Raw genomic sequence first — 18,983 nt, forward strand, 5'->3', positions numbered from 1 at the left:
TTTTATTCCAAACCTTTGCACGCCTTTCCATGGTGAGACTTTCAGATAGACGTGGTCACCGACTTCAAAAACGAGTGGACTACTCCTTTTATCAGCATAGCTCTTCTACCGAGACTGCGCGATCTTTAAGTTTGCTTGGATAAGACGGACTTGTTCTTCGGTCTCTTGAACCATGTCGGGCCCAAAGATAGTTCTTTCTCCGGTTTCAGACCAATTGAGAGGTGTACGGCATCGACGACCGTATAGTGCTTCAAATGGTGCCATTTTGATGCTTTCTTGATAACTATTGTTATAAGAGAATTCAGCTAATGGCAAACCTTGATCCCATTTCTGTGGATAGGTTAAGACACATGCACGAAGTATATCCTACAGGATTTGGTTTATTCTCTCCGTTTGGCCATCGGTTTGAGGATGATATGCAGAGCTGCGAATAAGATGGGTTCCCAAGCTAGCATGTAATTGCTCCCAAAAGCGAGCAACAAACTGAGTCCCTCGATCAGAGATGATGGTTTTTGGCACACCATGTAAACATAGTATGCGATCCACGTACAACTCGGCATACTTCTTTGCTGGATATAGAGTTTTGACTGGCAGGAAATGTGCTGACTTGGTCAGTCTGTCCACCACAACCCAAATGGAGTCGTATCCCTTTTGAGTTCGAGGTAATCCAACGATGAAATCCATGCTGATATCCTCCCATTTCCACTCAGGAATATTCAAGGGTTGAAGAGTTCCAGCTGGCCTGAGATGACTGGCCTTAACCCATCGACAGATGTCACATTCGGACACATACTTGGCAATTTCTCTTTTCATCTGAGTCCACCAAAATCGTTGTTTTAGGTCTTGGTACATCTTGTTGCTGCCCGGATGAATTGATAGTCGTGAGGTATGGGCTTCATCAAGGATTCATTTTCTGAGCTCAAAATCCTTAGGCACCACTAATCGGTTTTTGAACCATAACACATTCTCACTATCTTGGTGGAAGCAATTCACTTTAGGGTCTCGTTCTGATAGTCTTCTCTGAATTTCCTTCACCCCTTTATCTTGCTTTTGTGCCGTGATGATGAGATCACGAAGAGTAGGAGTAATCTCTAGATGAGCCAATGTGCCATGTGGTACAATGCTTAAATTCAGTTTTTCCATTTCATAGCAAAGAGACTCGCTTAATGGTATAGCTGAAATGCAATGACAGTGAGCTTTGCGACTTAGCGCATCGGCAACTACATTTGCCTTTCTCGGATGATAATGCACTTCGAGCTCATAATCTTTAATCAACTCAAGCCATCTCCTTTGATGCATGTTCAAATCAGCTTGAGTGAAAAGGTATTTGAGAATCTTGTGATTAGTATAGATGTTGCACAATGTACCCAGAAGGTTGTGTCGCCAGATCTTCAGAGCATGAACCACAGCTGCTAATTCAAGATCATGAGTGGGATAGTTCTCTTCATGCCGCTTGAGTGATCGAGAAGCATAAGTAATCACTCGATTCTCTTGCATCAGAACACAGCCGAGTCCTGTGCCTGAGGCATCACAATAGACATCAAAAGGTTTCGTAGTGTCCTGCTGGGCCAAGATTGGTGCCGAAGTAAGGAGCGTTTTCAATTTCAGGAAAGCTTCTTCACAATGATTACTCCAATACAACTTGACACCTTTCTTAAGAAGTTCAGTCATCGGCTTCGCAATTTTGGAGAATTCTGGGATGAACCGACGATAATAACTAGCTAACCCCAGAAAACTATGGATTTCAGGAACAGAAGTTGGGGCTTCCCAATCTAGTACATCCTGTACTTTACTGGGATCAACAGAAATACCTCTAGCAGATATGACATGACCTAAAAATGGAACTTCCTTCAGCCAGAAGTCACACTTGCTGAATTTGGCATATAGCTGGTGCTCTCTAAGACGTTGAAGAACTATGTGAAGATGACGAGCATGTTCTTCCTTATTTTTGGAGTAGATCAAGATATCATCAATGAAGACCACGACGAACTTATCTAACTCCGACATGAACACTGAATTCATAAGGTAAATGAAGTAAGCTAGAGCATTGGTTAATCCGAAGGACATCACCAAATACTCATAAAGACCATAACAGGTAGAGAAAGTTGTTTTTGGTATATCCGCCGGTCTGATTTTGATTTGATGATAACCAGATCATAGATCTATTTTTGAGAATACCTTAGCTCCGGCTAGTTGATCAAAAAGAAGATCAATACGAGGAAGTGGGTATTTGTTTTTGATAGTGACTGCATTCAGAGGTCGGTAATCCACACATAGCCTCAGCCCGTGATCTTTCTTCTTTACGAACAGAGCCGGGCAAGCCCAAGGTGAGGTGCTCGGTCAAATGAAACCTTTATCTTGCAACTCTTGCAACTGGACTTTTAATTCAGCTAACTCACTTGGAGTCATTCTATATGGCCTTCGAGATATGGGTGCTGTGCCAGGCTGTAACTCAATGACAAACTCAATATCCCGATCGGGAGGCATGCCTGGCAAGTCCTCTGGAAACACATTGGAGTATTCACAAACCACAGGAATTTCTTCTAAGGTTTTTGCCTCGAGATGGAATACTGCTCCTATTGGAATCTTGTGCTGGGAAAGATGAATATCCATAGAACCATATGTGGGAGAGTTTAACTGAATGATACAAGAAGAGGTATTGATGATAGCACAATGCTCTTTCATCCAATTCATTCCAAGTATGACATCTATCCCCTGGCTTGGAAGGACAATGGGTGCGGTCTGAAAAATCGTCCCGCTCAAGTCAAGGGGCACACCTCGAACTAATTGGCTGGTACTTAAGTGTGCGCCTGGTGCAAGAATGATATAAGGTCTTATCATGTGGGTTACTTGCAAATTAAGCCGTGCTACACATGCTTGACTGATGAATGTATGAGATGCTCCAGAGTCAAATAACACAATAGCCGGGCGGTGGTGAATGGAAAACATACCCGCCATCACTTGAGTACCCTCAGGAACATCCTCCAGAGTGGTATAGTTCACCCGTCCAGTCTTAACAGGTGCAACCTTCTTTTTCTGAGTCTGCTGGGTAGAACCTTGAGCCGGTGCGGGGGTCTTATAGTTACTCTGCTTAGGCGGAATACGGCAGTCACGTGCAAAGTGCCCACAGTTACCACAATTGTAACAGGGGTAGTTGCTGGGGCGTGTAGCTTGCTGCCCTTGTTGTTGTGTCGAGGGACGTGGTGCCCACTGCTGCTGTGGCGGCCTAGCGACCCAACGACCCTGCTGCGGAGGGCGGTTTGAAGCCAGCTGAGTCCTTGTCTGAACCAGCTTGTACTTCTGAGGTGCATTGCTGGAGGATCCCACATGTGCCTTCCTTTTCTTGTCAGCCTTGTGTGCTAGTGTGGCATCTTCCTGAGTGATGGCCTTATTGACTAGTTCAGTAAAGTTGTTACAAGTCACTAGAGCTAGTTTGTCCTGAAGCTTGGTGTTGAGCCCTCTCTTAAAGCAGTCCTGCCTTTTCTCATCAGTACCCACATGAAAGCCACCATATTGGGCTAGCTGATTGAAGGTTTGAGCGTACTGGAGAATGGTGTTGTTCCCTTGCTTCAGGGCTAGGAACTCTGCCATCTTCCTCCTCATCAAACTTGTAGGGATGTGGTGGGCTTTGAAAGCTGCCACAAACTCATCCCAAGTGAGACGCATATTGGTGGGAAGTAGAGCCTTGTAATTAACCCACCATATCTTTGCAGGTCCTCTCAGCTGTTCCGCTGCAAATGCAGTCTTGTTCATCTCGGTGCAATTGAGAATGCTGAACTTATCCTCAATGGTGCGAATCCAAGCGTATGCTTCAAGGGGATCATCTGCCTTGTGGAACAGAGGTGGTTGGGTGGCCAGAAAACCGACATAGTCAGTTTCTGCTGGTGGTGGCGGAGCTTGTCAACCTCTGCCGGCATTGGCTTGCACCAGTTGCCTCATCAACTCAGTCTGCTCATTGCGGTCGGCGATAAGAGCCGCAATAGCCTGAGTCAAAGAGGGAGGTGGTTGTGGCTATTCCCCGTGATTCTCATTGTCATGGTTGGCAGCATGGTTATCACCCATCTGCAAAATAACCATCCCTTGGTTAGCCATTCCGCTATCAGGACTAATTCATGCAAATAAAGAATGTGCATACATAATATGAACACACGGCATGAATCATTTCCCTCGCGATATGGTTCACCAAGGGAAAAAATAAAATGACTTGCTTTGGTTGAAACCGCATCAACTCAACTTGAACCGCAGATTGGTAACTCGGGGTTGCACAATTTCCGACCAGACTAGCTCTAGCGTAGGTGGCACTGAACCTCTCTGAAATAGGATTTCGGATTCGCAGATATCCAATGCACAGCTCAACACCAGAGTTCCAAAATTTTCAAGTACCCGCAGAATAACATTTTGTACAAAAACATAATTAAATTTTACTGAAGCACAACACTAAACAACAAGGCGATCAAACCACTCAATTTTGCAAGATGCATGCACGTTCTATCATTTATCACCAACAAGTACCAAAAATATGGTATACGAGGATAACCGGTGGCACAATTACGTACTCTCCCTATATATACTAGTCGTTCCTACGATCAAGGATTTCATAACGCGCTTAACGTGGTTAGTTTCCTGCAGAAGAACACAGAGTATATAACCACTTCTGGACCCTTCGTGCCAGCACTCATGAACGGCCCCCATGTGTCCTACGCCACACAGGTAACGCATATGCAGTTTCCCACATATTCACACATACATTACCATCCACTATAGAGATGGCACCCAGACGTTCGACGCTGAATGGGCAGCGCTGCATACGTCATAATAACGTATTCATTTCCCGTACACTCGCCTTACGGGACATCCAAGGGTAGACGTGTCCCAAGGGTCACGGCCTTGGCCAACCGCATGACAGGTTTACATCTCGTAACATTGCCTTACAAGATGACCGTGATTACAATCACACGGTATGAAATCTGCACTCCATGTCCGGCGGCAGATAGCGACAGGCTCATTTGAATTAAGCCTTATCACCTCCTCGTATGCTCATCATACGGGACCCGTGCACGTATGAAACACGTGGGCTATTCTAAAGGACTACCAAGAATGGTTACCTTGCTTACCTTAGCGGAGGTACATCGTTACCGTGCAAGAAATAAGGTTTAGCAAAAAGTAAAAGCTGGAAGTGCTGGAATAAAATAGATACTTAGATGCCACCTAACTCATATAACATAATTAGGGCATACGAGCTATCTATCCTATTCCTTAGCGCATCTAGCGTCAACTTTTCGAAAAAAACCAAAATCTTTGCAAGATAAGAGTTACTTAACTTAATTAAGCATGCCAGTAATCACCCCAGTGTAATTTAGAGCTCTGAGACCAGCTGTAGCAGCACCGCGTAAATTAAACCGGCTTCAATGCACTAACCATCATTTTAATACTTAATCAAGTTACTGTGCACTTAAAACGGTGTAATCTGATAGGCTGTCGGGTAAATCCCGATTAAAGTACTGTACTCCAGGATCACAATTGCACTAGTAGACCCGTACGAAGACGAGCACAGGTGATACAAGCATACAGAAAACCTCAAATTAATTTACAACACTGATCTTACATAAAAGCTTTAAATACAAACTACAGAGTTCAAATACACAGCGGAAGTTTAAAACCGAGTTCGAAATACAATACGTAACTATGAACGACGATACAAGGTGAGCTCCACATCCTGCCGACTGATGTGATGCCAACCTGCCCGATCTTCACGGGGAAGACGGGGCCCACTCGACGGTCCAACCCGAAGGAAGCGGTTGTTCAATCCAGGACGCACAGACCTCCTTGAAGTCAGCGGGAACACAACCTGCCCAGAAAGGTTACAACAACAACCCTGAGTATACTAATACTCAGCAAGGCTTACCTGACTTTGGGTATACTTAGCCCATTACCTAGACATGCAAAGCTTTTTGGCTCTGGAGTTCTTTTATTGAAAGGCTGCTAACAGTGAATCCTTACTTTCACTATTTTAGCTCCATTTAGTATAGTGAGTATTAACTAAATTTGCTTAAATATCTAGAGCACACATGGTGGATCAGATTATCATTCAGTAACTCACATACCAATCTTTTCCATTCCGTTCTCATTCCACTTTCTTACTACGATGTGACACAGTGACCAAGGCTCTCATATCCGTGAGTCACGGTGAATCGATCCGATTTAACCTTGCAAGGTGGACCTAACTCACACGACACATGCAACCCCGTCGGGCTACACACGTCAACTGTTCCTATCACCACCCCGACGTCTGAATCACACCTGCCAAAACCCGGGTGAGGAGCCCCACATGGCGAACACCCAGTGGACCCGAGGGCGACTACAACACCCGCCATCATCCCACTCCCAGAGTAGCAAGTCGCGATTCAAAGTGTCGTTGCGATTCAAGTAATGAGCTTACCGGTTTCGACTACCTCCTACTCCCGGCATGTGGTTAGTACTGTTCAATCCTCGATCAACAATGCCAACAACGGTACGGTCCTCAAACGACACAGACGGAGATTTCTTTTCATCCATTCCATATCCATAATCCAACTCATTCCCGCCCGGTCTCCATTTTTCTTTTCCTCCTTGATTTAATCTCAAGCAACTTTGCCATTAGAACAAGGACCTATAACACGCGAGTGACAGGAATCACTCGACTTCTACCGAAACCTAGTTAAGAATTGCAGTACTAACGACCTGCACACTAGTAGAGACTCATAGGTACCTATGGAAAATATGTATACTAGGGTTTCATACAACTCCTATAAACGTAAATGCACAATTACTTAGGTAAAAATTTAATACCGGAAATAAGGGTTATGCTCTGGGGCTTGCCTTGCAAGTCAGCAGGGTTAACGAGGTCTTCTGGATCTGGCTCGGCGGCTTCTTCGGCTTGCGGTTCCCCTGCTTGCGGCTCCGGGATCGGCTCAGCAACCAGCTCGTAGACGGCTTCGTTCGTGGCATCTACACATATGAAAAAGAATGTCATGCACTAACTTAAACGATGCATGGCGGCCAGGATGCAATGCAATGCGATTAAAAGATGACATGACTGGCAATCCTTTAACGAACAACAAAGAAACCAAGCAATAAAGGAAACGGATTGGCGCTGCTAGGCAAGTTTAATTTCCAACTTAATTTAGCCTGAAGTGTTTCCTTTCAAGCAAAGCTATTAAACTTACTTAGGACGACTAATCGCACATCTATAGCACAAGAAAAACATAAACTACAGACTTAAAATTAACTAACCACAAGAATAAAGGATAAACGCTGAAGCTAGGAACTAAATAAAGATCAAAACTTAACACACCACAAGGATCCAGTAGCACAACTTTTCTATCATGAAAAACTACTGATAAGGAGTGCATAAATAAATTACCAACACTTATTGATATAGAAAAGTATTTACTTTAACCCTAGAAAAGAAAATCAAACAACAATAGATCCACAAACATGCACATAGACCATGCACCTGAAAATTTTTCAGTGGCCTACTTATACAAAGAGTAATCTACTGAATAAATTTCATAATTTTTAGAGCAACGGAACAGCCGGTATTAAATAAACTAGCTTAAACACAAACTGAATTTTTAGCAGGGGCAAATGTGACATTTCACATGCATCAGTATTTTTCTTCTGAAGATGTCAATCTAGGGAACTCAACAAAATTTAGTTTGTATTTTTCGCATTTTTCTTTATTTTTCTAAAAAATTTCATAGCTTTCAGCTGAAATAAATAATAAATCCTAGAAACAAATAAAACAAAAAAAGGGGGGCTGACAGCCAGGCCCCACACGTCAGTGGGAGCCCAGCGCCCTCCCCTGCTTCACGCGTGCCCGCGCCCATGGCCGTAGCCGGCGCTGCGGCTAGGCAAGGCGGCGGCGGCGTGCGCGCCGGGCCCACGGCCAGGACGAGCAGGCGGCCCGGGGTGCGCGGTGGGGGCGTGGGGCCCCGCGCAGGGCGGCTCCGTGGCGTGCACGCGCGGCGTGCAGAGCACCCGCGGTGGCATGCGGCGGGAGCGGCGGCGCTCGGCGGTGGCGCGGCACGTTCCCGGCGGCAGCGGCGCGGAAATCGAACGGGGAAGAGGTCGGGGAGGGAGAGGAGGTCACGGCTGAGCTCACCGTGGGCTCGATTTGGGCGGAGAAGGGCCGGGAGAGGGGGCTCGACGGAGAGGGGCGGAGGTCCGGTGGGCGGCAATGGCGGCCGGGTTCGGCGGGCTCGATTCCGGCCGGGTTTGGGCACGGCCGAGCTCGAGAACGGGTGGAGGAGGCAAAGGGCGAGGCGAAGGAGGCTCTGGCGCGAAGGATCGAGGCGGGGTGGCGAGCTATGGCCGGCGCGGCGAGCGGCGGCGCACTGCACGGGCTCGGCTCCGCTTGATCTCGACGGGAGCTCGAGGAAGGAGAAAGAACGGACGAGAAGCATCCAGGACGTGCGCGAGGATAAGGGCGGCGCACGGATGGCGAAGTTCGCCACGACGGCCGACGCGTGGCGTCGCCGGCGGCTGCCAGTTCGCCGGCATGGGCGCGCACAAGAGAACAGGAGAAGCACAGTAATGGTTTTGACCGAATTTGACTTGCGTTTGACCGCCCGAAACTCAAAATTTGAAGGAACTTGAAATTTGGCCAAAATAAAAGTTGTAGAGGAAGAGTAGATCTACAACTTTCATTTTGGGCGAAAGTTGATTCGAGGCTCGGATCAAGGAGAAAAACGAGATCGAACGTAACTAAGTCGAAAGTTACTATGCGAACTCGTTTAGCGCTAATGACGTGCTTAAGCCATGATTAGCGATTAAACATGTGATTAGCGAGCACGATTAACACAAGGGTGTTACACCCGTCGTCGAAGGCGTTCGGCTACGAGCAAGGAAGCGGACGAGCAACGAAGTGTGCCACGAAGGTGAAGAGTGTGAACCCGAGGGGTTTGGAACGAAGCCTACCAAACGAAGGCCTGAGTTGCCCAAAGCCACCCGAAGAGGAGCAAAGAGGCAGGGCCCGCAGCGAAGGGGCAAACGGCGAAGTGATTCCAACGGCTCCTTCGTACGAAGCAGCGAAGACCCTCGGTCGCGAAGAGATGCGAAGTGAAGCGGCCCCACTGTCAGAATTTTGTACGGAGTGTACAGCTGTAATTCCACTGAGTTGTGTCGAGTGTTGTAACATTACGATTTTTTCCAGGGAATATACCAAGATGCTGGCGGTTAGGGGGAAGTAAGGGAATTTTGGCCAGGGAGTAGTTGAGTTTCTGGGCTATAAATACCCCTCTTGTAACTGTTTAATCATGATGGAAGACAGAGCAAATATGCTGTTGCTTTAATATTCGTGTCATTATTGTGTCCGCGGCCATTTCTCGAGAGGCCTCGCCCACCGTTGCTCGAGCTGTTGTGATCTCTTCACTTCCCAAGAGTATTGTACACCAACAAATGCAACTATCGTTTTATAAGAAGTTAAATAATTCCAAAGATAATCAAATTTATAAAAAGCTTACGACAATTATATCATAAAATAAATAATTAGTTAATAATATGTTTTTACAATAAATCTATTAGAAGATATAAATTAGAGATATATAAATCTGATCAAATTTAAAATTATTTATTAACTACTGGGGAAGCGCTAGTTGCATTTTTTACTCTCACTTTCTAAATTTTGAACAAATCAAATAATTCCAAATTTATACAAAAGCATTAATACTTAAGTTACAAAATAAATTATTACATTAGTCATGTAATATATTTTCATACTAAGTCTTCTGGAGATATAAGTGTTAGTATCTTTTATAAATTCAGTTAAACTCAAAATTATTTTACTTCTTGCAAAGCGAGAGTTAAACGTAAGCTTGTGGAAAGGGTAAAAGGAGGTCAGATGTGAAAATGCTAGGGACTACCATCGCAGGAAGGCTGCAACCGAATCAAGCCTACTAACGACTCAATGTGGCTCTGGTAAGAAATGGAAGCTGTGAATGTTTGATGGTAATATTTCATGGATTTGCTAACAGGGTTATCAGATGTACAGGGGTCATGCACGAACGTGTTGCATTGAGTGACACAAATAATATTGATGCAGCAGGGCGATGACACGAACGTGTCGCATTGAGTGACACAAATAATATCGGTTAGAGTAGGAAGTAGAAATGGAAAACTTATGATTGATGTATTGTGATGAACAAATCTCTCTGTGTGTGTATATATATATATATATGTGTGTGTGTGACCCATCTATTTAGCATGCGGGTTGCTGAATAACTATTCAACACTCACGGCGGAGCAAGGCTGACTCCGGCGAGTTCAGCAAAAGTGGAGAAAATTACGGTGTCTTGGTTGCATGGGAGTAAAATCTCAGTACAGAGTATATTGAGTGGATTAAATGGGATCGCGACCCTTGATTGACGCGGATGGTCTCCATTATTGTATTAAAGCAGTTTTGAATGGTTAGTAATTCAAAAAAAAATCTATTTGACTATTGAAAATAAAAATTGAGGTGTTATCACGTAAGGAGGTATGGGATAGTAAGAAATCGTTGGAAGTAAAAAGTGAATAGTAAGAAATAGAAACTTACTAGTAGTAAAAATTAGTCGTTAGTTGGTTTTAATAATGTCTTTTTGGGTGCGAAAATGAGCGCTCATGGTTGTAAAAGTGTAGCAGTCTGCTGTGAGCTGAATACTATTCATCGCTTCAGCGGTGCTCCCAACTGGAGATCTGGCAAGCCTACGCAAACGTAAAAACCACCTATTTTGTACCTCAACCGTAAAAATTAATAGCAGGCGGCTCCGAAGCTCTGATGACATCTCGTGACCGTAATTCATCAACAAATCCATCCCACAACCGAAAAAATGAGTTTTCAAAAAAATCCATCCCACCGCCGGTAAGCCATCTCCTATGTGCGGAGGGCGGAGCGTAGGATATCAGGGGTGTCGCGGGCAAGAAGCTGCAGTCCCCGTCTTTTTTCTATTGGAACGGTGGTGCGCTGGTAGAGGCCATCTCATGGTCCGGCCTCCGGCGCGGTCTTCCCTGGCGCCATGCCCATGAGACGCAGCAACACAAACATAGCATGCGAAATCTTTGTAGCATGCAGATGCAACACATGCGGCATCCATGGAATCTCCATTATATTTCAATTAATGTGAATAAATTGCAGTGATTTCAGGGTCAGTGTTTAAACTTACAGGGCTACAACTACAAGGAAGACTTAGGAGAGCAATATACGCCATTTGTTTATATGGGAGAGAGACATCTTTGGATTGATGGCATGCATGTCTAAATAAATTGGAGCATGCGTCGCATGCAAAGCATGCAATATATGGTTGCTGGATAACAATTCAACGCGCACGGTGGCGCCCCGCCGGAATGGTTACGTGCTGATTTACAGCCATGCATCTCCTAGTAGTAAAAAAAAGGATTGCATTGTTCCCCGTCTGTCACATTTAATGGTAGTTTGACTAGCCACCTATCTGTCCCGATTTAATACTCATTGGACCCGGCTGCATGCAGCGCCCCCTCTGGAGGTTTTTTAGGGAGTTGTCTTGACTGGCGGCCGCACACGATGGCGCGATCAACAGATAGGTTTAAATCGCAGTTGTAGTAAAGAAGTGAGTATCCTCTGACGTGGGTGAATTTATTTTTCGGAGGAATTGGCATGTGGGGGTTGCGCCACCAGCAGGCCACTATGATTTTTTAAGCTGTGGACTACTAAGCACAAAAAATACTATTGTATGTCATGGAAAATACTACTCTATTAAGAAGCGTAATATGTTGTATTGTTGCGGAAGTGCAAACCTTCCCGATTTATCAAGTAGTGTGCGAACTGAAAAGTGGAAGGGAATATTCATAATCGGAGGGAGAATTGCCGGGGTTGACAAATGGAAGTAGAATCATTCGTCTCCGTAAGTAAATAGCTCACGTCAATAGAAGCAATGCGTAGGGCTAAAATATGTGGAAGTAGAATCATTTTTGGTTAAGTAATTATTCTGAGAAGTAAGTTTTTTGAGTAATTTTTATTTTTCATTAAGTAATTATTCTGAGAAGTAAGTTTTTTTAGTAGAAATTTAAATTTGAAGTAGTAATTCATATTTACTACATCATCTTTATAATAATTTTGAGTTTTTGACGTCTTTATTTTTCAAAGAAGTAATTTCAAACAGGAAGAAGTAATATGCGCAATAACTTTAAGGGAGTAATTTCAAAAAATTACACCAATATTTTCATGATGACTCAAATTGTAATAATCCATTATATGTAGTCACAGATATCACAAATCAGTAATTATTCTGAGAAGTAAGTCTTTGGAGTAGTAATTTCAAATTTGAAAAGTATTTCATATTTACTACATGATGTTTATAATGATTTTTGACATCTTTATATTTCAAAGAAGTAGTTTCAAAACAGAAAGAAGTAATATGCTCAGCAACTGCAAGGAAGTAATTTCAAAACATTAGAGTAGTATTTTCATGATGACTCAACAATAAAATCCATTATATGTAGTCACAAATCCCACAAATCACTAGCTGCTCAGTGATCACACGCAATTTGATTCAATAAAATTTATGCGATGTACAAGCTGGTCACACAAACATAATGCAGTTGTCCATTTTTTCCTAGAAAGATGATGCCCCATTAATACAGTGGTAGTAGCGGGCATATAAGCTCTCTTGCACGAGAGCTCCACCATGAATCCATCACCCAGCTAGCTGGCTTCTGTTCTGTGCTCCACCATGACCAAACTAGCAGCGGTGCATCCTCACTTGCATTTCTTCCATGGCGGGCCGGATTTGCAAGAGACATGCTTCATTTTCTGAACCATAAATATATGCATCAAGGGCAACAGGTTCAAAATACCAGATACTCTAGCCAAAGAAATAAAAAAATAGATACACAGATATTGTTGTTGTAAAAAATAATTTAACAACAGAGGAGGCACGTCGCAATACAACAAGAAGCTTCGTGGGAAGTTACTGGCCAAAGGCAGTGGCCAGTGGGCGGGCCCACCGGTCGGCGGACACCGACCTTCCCCTTTGGAGGGAAGCTTCCTGGAGAGTTCCTTAAGTCAGTTACGAGTGCCACATGTCAAGATTTGGCCGTGTAGGTGCTGGTTTTACCCCTCTATAAATATGAGAGGGGGGGCTCCTAAATGAGTAAGAAGAGTAGAAATGTAGCCATCCTCACTTGTAAAGCTTTAGGGGTAGAATTCAGGTGTGGAGTTGTAATTCAAGGAGTTAGAGTCTTCATGGAGAGTTGGTATGTCTTACATCTTCGCTTTATGCAATGTCTTGACTTTGTTCTAGTTATCTATTTTATTCATCTTGGTATGTTTGGTTCATATGCTTGGTATGTGTGTGATCCTTTCATGATAATATGTTGAGTACTTTATCTTGTATGTCAACTTGAGTTAGTTAGATAACAACACATCTTGGTTTAATCTACCTTAGTTAGGTGCTATAGAACTAAAGCTCCAGATAGAGACAGATTTTCTTGCGCAAGGCTAGAGTAGTAATCGTTAATGCAGACGTGGTGTCTGAATTAAAATTTACGTTTGAATGTCATCCTTTCCAACGGTTTGTAGAGATAGCCTGCGGGTGGTGACAACCCCGTTAGTGCCATCGTAATCCTCCACGTTAGGTTAGGATGGTAAGAGGTGCATAAATGACCTCGATGTCCAGACAGTCATATCTGTCTTACATGCTTGGCTCTCCCCATTGTGCTTAGAATCTTTAGTCCCTGCTGACAATGATCTGGAAAAATAGCTCAATATGTTTCATGCCTGCTAATGAAGATAAAATGTCTCTAGTTTCCTTGTTTTGCTTCCCATTTCACTACAAGAAATCCATTGATCCATGACGAATTTTTTGTGACGTTTATGAACACCGTCATAAACAGGCAGGATCTATGACGATTTATGAATTTTCGTCACAGATTTGTAAAAAGCCCATATGAGCTCTAATTTGGGCTTAGTTTCCATGACAAACCTCTGAAAACGTCATAGAATGAAAATAGAAATCGTCACGGATTTGATATGGTGCTCAAACCATAATATGTTGCTTATTTTAAAGAAAATAAGATGTGTTACTTTTTTTTCTTAAAAAAATGTGGGTGTTGTGCAAGGTATTAGATAAAAAATAAGTTGCCTTCATTTTTGTAATTGGCCCTACAGTGAAGAACAGATGTGTGAATCATCTTTTTCTTTTTGATCCGGAATTAAATTTTGTAATTGGTATTTCTTCCTCGTATGAACTCCAAATTTGATGGTTCTTTTTTCTGAAGTTTTCTAAAATCTGGATCTTTTATTTAGTGGCTTTTTTACATTAATTGCTATATCTAGATTGTTTTCGTAATACATTTTTTATTCCAATTAAATAGAGAATTGAAAAACATGTTTTTTGCATAACAATTGCTAATGTAATTTCATATTTTTCATTGCTATACTCGACTACACCTTTTAGCTTTGATAACTAAAGAGAAACAATAATTATATATAAAAATGACATAAGCAGCTCATGTTTCGGCGACTACACCTTTTAGCTTTTAGTTTTATTTTTAGTGCCGAATTATTTTTTTAGTTGAACTATCAATATCAATACGGCTTAAAAAGAAAGGAAAAAAAGCCGTAAAGAGGGAACTCGAACGTGGGAGCTACACTTCGTCAAGCACAAAATCATACCAGTACACTAGTCCTTCATTTGTGTCATGTTGGGCCATGAGATATTTTTTATATTTTAATTAATCTACATTTTGTCCAAAAATGATCCAAAAAGCAGCAGCAAGGGGGGATACGAACACTGCATCTGTGGGTTAGAGTGGGCCGCTTCTACCACCAAGCCACTTCATTGGTTGTGTCAAGCTTTGTTAGCTAAATATAATTAAAGATTGTATAATGCAGCAGTTCTTGGGCCAGGTCCAGCTCCGCCCTATCTTGGGCCGAGCCCAGATAAAATGCTGAAGCAGCCCATCATCAGTTCGGGAAAAAATGTTTATCTTTTTAATCCGAAATTAAAATTTATAATTGGTATTAATCCCTCATAACAACTCCAAATTTCATGGTTCTTTTTTATAAATTTTCCCAAAATTATGATATTTCATTTAATGGTATTTGCTTGTATGTTAATTAATATTTCTTGAATCTTTTTTATATGGCTTGTTTTCTTCCACCTAAATTGAAAGTAGAAAAATATGTTTTTATAATAATTGGTAATGTAACTTCACATTTTCTAATGTTATAGTGATAATAAGGTTGTGTACAAATTTGAGGTGCATATAAGTTTGAAAATATAATGAGTTGCTCAAATGTCAAAGTTTAACTTGAGTTATAAGAAACTATGTGTGAGATGTGTCCTTTTATGAACAATGTATAATCTATTTTTCATGAAACCTTATAAAACTTTTATGACAAGATTGTGCACCCATGAAATGATTCTATGCCAATTTACAAAAAAATGGAGAAGTTTTAGGTATTATTATCGTTATTGTATAATAAGGTTCTAAATAGAAGTTTGAATTGTCCGTAACAAAAATTCCATTTGTTCGTCTATATTTTAGGATATGGACTACAATTGTATATGTTTGCATAGATATATATTTTAGAGGTTTTATATATATTATTTGAGATATTTGTAGTTCAAATTGTAATTACTTTGAATAAACCTGTAGAAATTCATTTAAACCATTGGAAATAGTAAATGAGTTTGAAAATTATCAAAACTTCTACAAGACAAGTTATATGTAGTATATTATATTTAGAAAATATATTAGTGTGTATAATATTATTATTTTTATATATTACTTCACAATGGTGCAATAAAATGAAAAAATAAAAAGAAAAATGTTAAATGGGCCAAAACACTAGCTGGGGCCGGTTTACATCAAAGCCCAACTTCTCCCGGCCGTTCATCTCCGATCGAACGGCTCGGATCGATCTGTAGATGTATAAATAGGCCAGCAAACCCTAGGTCTCCTCCTCTTCCTCCGTTCATTCGTTGCCTCCGCCACCGCCTCCGCCTTCCTCACCCACAGCTGGCTCCTACTTCCGGCCGTGCCCCTCCTCACCTACCCCGCCTGCCACCACGCACTCCTCCTGAGGCCACGGATGGCGCCGGTGAGGGCATCCACAGGGGGTGAGGGGGAGGAGGGCCTCCTGGCGGTGCCGAGCTTGCCGTCGATCCGCGCGACCAGATCTGGGGCGTGAGACTGCGGTCCGGCCTGCGGCGCGCAGGGCTGCGGTCGAGCTTGCGGCGCGTGGGTCGGTGGCTAGGCAGGGAGCATGGGCTTGTGGCGCGTGGGGCGATGACCAGGCAGGGGGCATGGGGCTAGTGCGTTGGTGCGCCGAAGCAGGTGCTGCTTGGCGGCGCGGGCGGGATCTCGATGGTCACTTGCTTCATCGGCAGTAGAGGTGCCTTCATGGCTCCGGTTGCCAGATCCGGCACGGAGGAACTGGAGCGAAGGTATGCACAGGCTCGGTGGCAGCGGGGGGAGCTCGCAATCCGACGGCGGCTGCGCGGACCCGGCGCCGATGATGTCGCCGCTCCGCGGCGGCAGGCCTGAGCCAGACGGCGTCGAGATGACGGGCATCTCGCTCTGCGGCGCCTACGCCGCGATCTGCTCGAGCAACGCTGACTGGCTGGCGAACTCCGGGAAGAAGGCGCCCTCGGACGCGGGCAGCAAGCCCGGCGTTGTCCACGACGCCGGCTGCTCCAGCACGTCCCACTGCTGCTGGCCGCCGAGCATCCTGGTAAATAAGAACAACGTGCTGAATATCAGTTATAAATCATGTCATGGTATGTGCAAAACTAATACATCTTTGCTCGTGTGCTCACCTTTTGTTCGACGAATGCTTGTTCGAGAAACTGTTGCTTGTAAATGCAGTGTGCTAAAATAGTTTGGGCGGGTTCAATTAGGCTTCTGAACCTTTAGCAGGTTTAGTGAGGAATTTTCTATTTGATAGTCTCTTGCAGCTCGTATTTACCATTTATTCTGATAACCAATTTGATGCAAGTAAACTGATTGTTTTTTTCTTCATCTGATACACATACAGTAAACTGTTCGTTTTGCGATTCATTCTGCACACCACAATGCGACTCGATGATCCTGCCGTCTGCTGCTTGCATCGAGCGCGCTGTGAATCCACTGCTCGTTCGTCCCATCCGTCGGTTTCTGATGAGATTCTCATGCCGTCGGTTTCTGATCTACATCTGTAGCTCGGCATCTGCGTCAACCAGTTCCTCTCCATTTTTGCCTCCAAGAACTCCGACATTTTTGCCTGCAAGTTACGGACTTGTCTACTTACCTTATGTATTTAAGGGTCTTCTGGGATGTGCAGGAATAGGGCATTCGCGTTCTTGTTCGCCGATGGCTCCAGCGAGGAACTGAGCTCGCTGCAGGCGGAGGAACTGGCTGGGCCGGTGCCCTTCGTCATGGCTGGCGTCAGCTAGGTGAATGAGATTCCTCTCCCCACGCACAGCATTATCACTAAGGCACTAACCCAAAGGCGTGTGCAAATTTTGCATCCTTAACAAAATTTGCTTGTTACATTCTTAGTCTTACAGAAGGTTAAAAAAAGGTCTGAACTGTTAGCTTATGTATCTGGAGACGGAGTATGTTAGCTTCTTCTATAGGTGTAGCTACATCAATTATTCTTGGATTCGTGAATGCAATGCAAATTAAATATGCAAAACTGTCTTAGCCTACCCCAACTTGCTTGGGAAAAAAGGCTATGTTGTTGTTGTTGTTGTTGTATGTGCTTTTGCTAATTTCTGTTGATGCCTTTCTATTAATAAAGACTAAGCAAAGTCTTGCTAAGGAAAGTCCTGCACCATGGTGCCCAGCATCTGCTATATCTGATGTGCCTTCTTTTGTTACAATATGCTATGCTACTTCAATTGATATTGGTTTTCAGGTCCAGCCGCCCTGGATAGAAAGGTCAAATTCAACCTTGAAGTAGTAAGCAAATTCGGTATGATCCTTACAAAAAATTATATTTGTTCTCTTGTTATTGTGACTGCTTCATGTTCAAATTCCGTTTGCTGTACTGCATTGGAATTCAGACTTCATTGCATCTATTGATCTGATACAATTTACTAGTGCGACTTATGCTAAGTTTGAACTTGGCTTCCTTTATTACATGTTCAAAATCTAGAGGCAAAAAAAGAAATGATTGATGAATATCGCTAGCCTAAGTTGCATACTCTTGCTAGATTTCTCTGTTCCTTTTTGTTCTGCATGGCAACAAGTTGCATACTCTTAAGCACTGATATTACATTTGTTCTCTTAATTTCAGAAAAAAATGGAGAATTAGAGCAGAAGAAAGCTTTGGAATAGAATTAGTACAAAAGAAAATTGAGAATTCTCTGTTCCTTTTTGTTCTGCATGTCAACAAGTTGCTAAGAAAAACTCTTGGATGAAAACTTGTACGTGATGTGTTGGAAGAAACACTTTGTATTTGATGTAATACTGGATGAAAAGTTATTGTATTTGATGTAATACTGGATGAAAGTTATTGTATTTGATGTGATGCCAGTTCTGTTTATTTTTTTGGAAATGAGATCGATGGGCTGGAATTGGAATTCTGAAATGGGCTGAAAAAACTATTGAAATTTTATGGGCTGTGGGCTGGAAATGTGATGGCATCATCCATGTAGGCAGCCACGTCATGGTCCATGGAGGCAGACACGTCATGGTCCATGGAGGCAGCAACACGTCATCAAGCCAGGTCATCATCCACGTAGCGACTATCCGTGACGTTTATTTTCGTCATAGAAAACGAGTTTGGGTTGGGCTTTGGAGGCCCGGGGACATTCTACGACGATTTCAAAACGTCATGGATCAAGCAATCCATGACGAAATTTTAAGGAACGTCACGAGGTGTGATTTATGACTCTCAATACATGACGTTATTTGAGATCGTCATAGATACTGTTTTATAACGGTTTTTTAGTGATCTGTGACGAAATTCAATCGTCATGGATCAACAGATTTTTTGTAGT

At 43.2% G+C, this 18,983-nt stretch overlaps 1 long non-coding RNA gene across 2 annotated transcripts; it reads left to right on the forward strand.

Moving 5' to 3' along the window:
* Positions 1 to 16,828: 16,828 nt before the first annotated feature.
* Positions 16,829 to 18,526, forward strand: LOC120683284. Of its 2 annotated transcripts, XR_005678749.1 has the most exons (3): positions 16,829 to 17,432; positions 17,897 to 17,953; positions 18,278 to 18,526. It is a non-coding gene; the product is annotated as an uncharacterized LOC120683284 (long non-coding RNA). The 2 variants fall into 2 exon arrangements; XR_005678748.1 differs by lacking the exon at positions 16,829 to 17,432 and having other exon boundaries at positions 17,726 to 17,953.
* Positions 18,527 to 18,983: the final 457 nt, after the last annotated feature.

This window comes from Panicum virgatum, chromosome 7N (genome assembly GCF_016808335.1).
Source record: "Panicum virgatum strain AP13 chromosome 7N, P.virgatum_v5, whole genome shotgun sequence".
In the NCBI taxonomy this organism is placed as follows: domain Eukaryota; kingdom Viridiplantae; phylum Streptophyta; class Magnoliopsida; order Poales; family Poaceae; genus Panicum; species Panicum virgatum.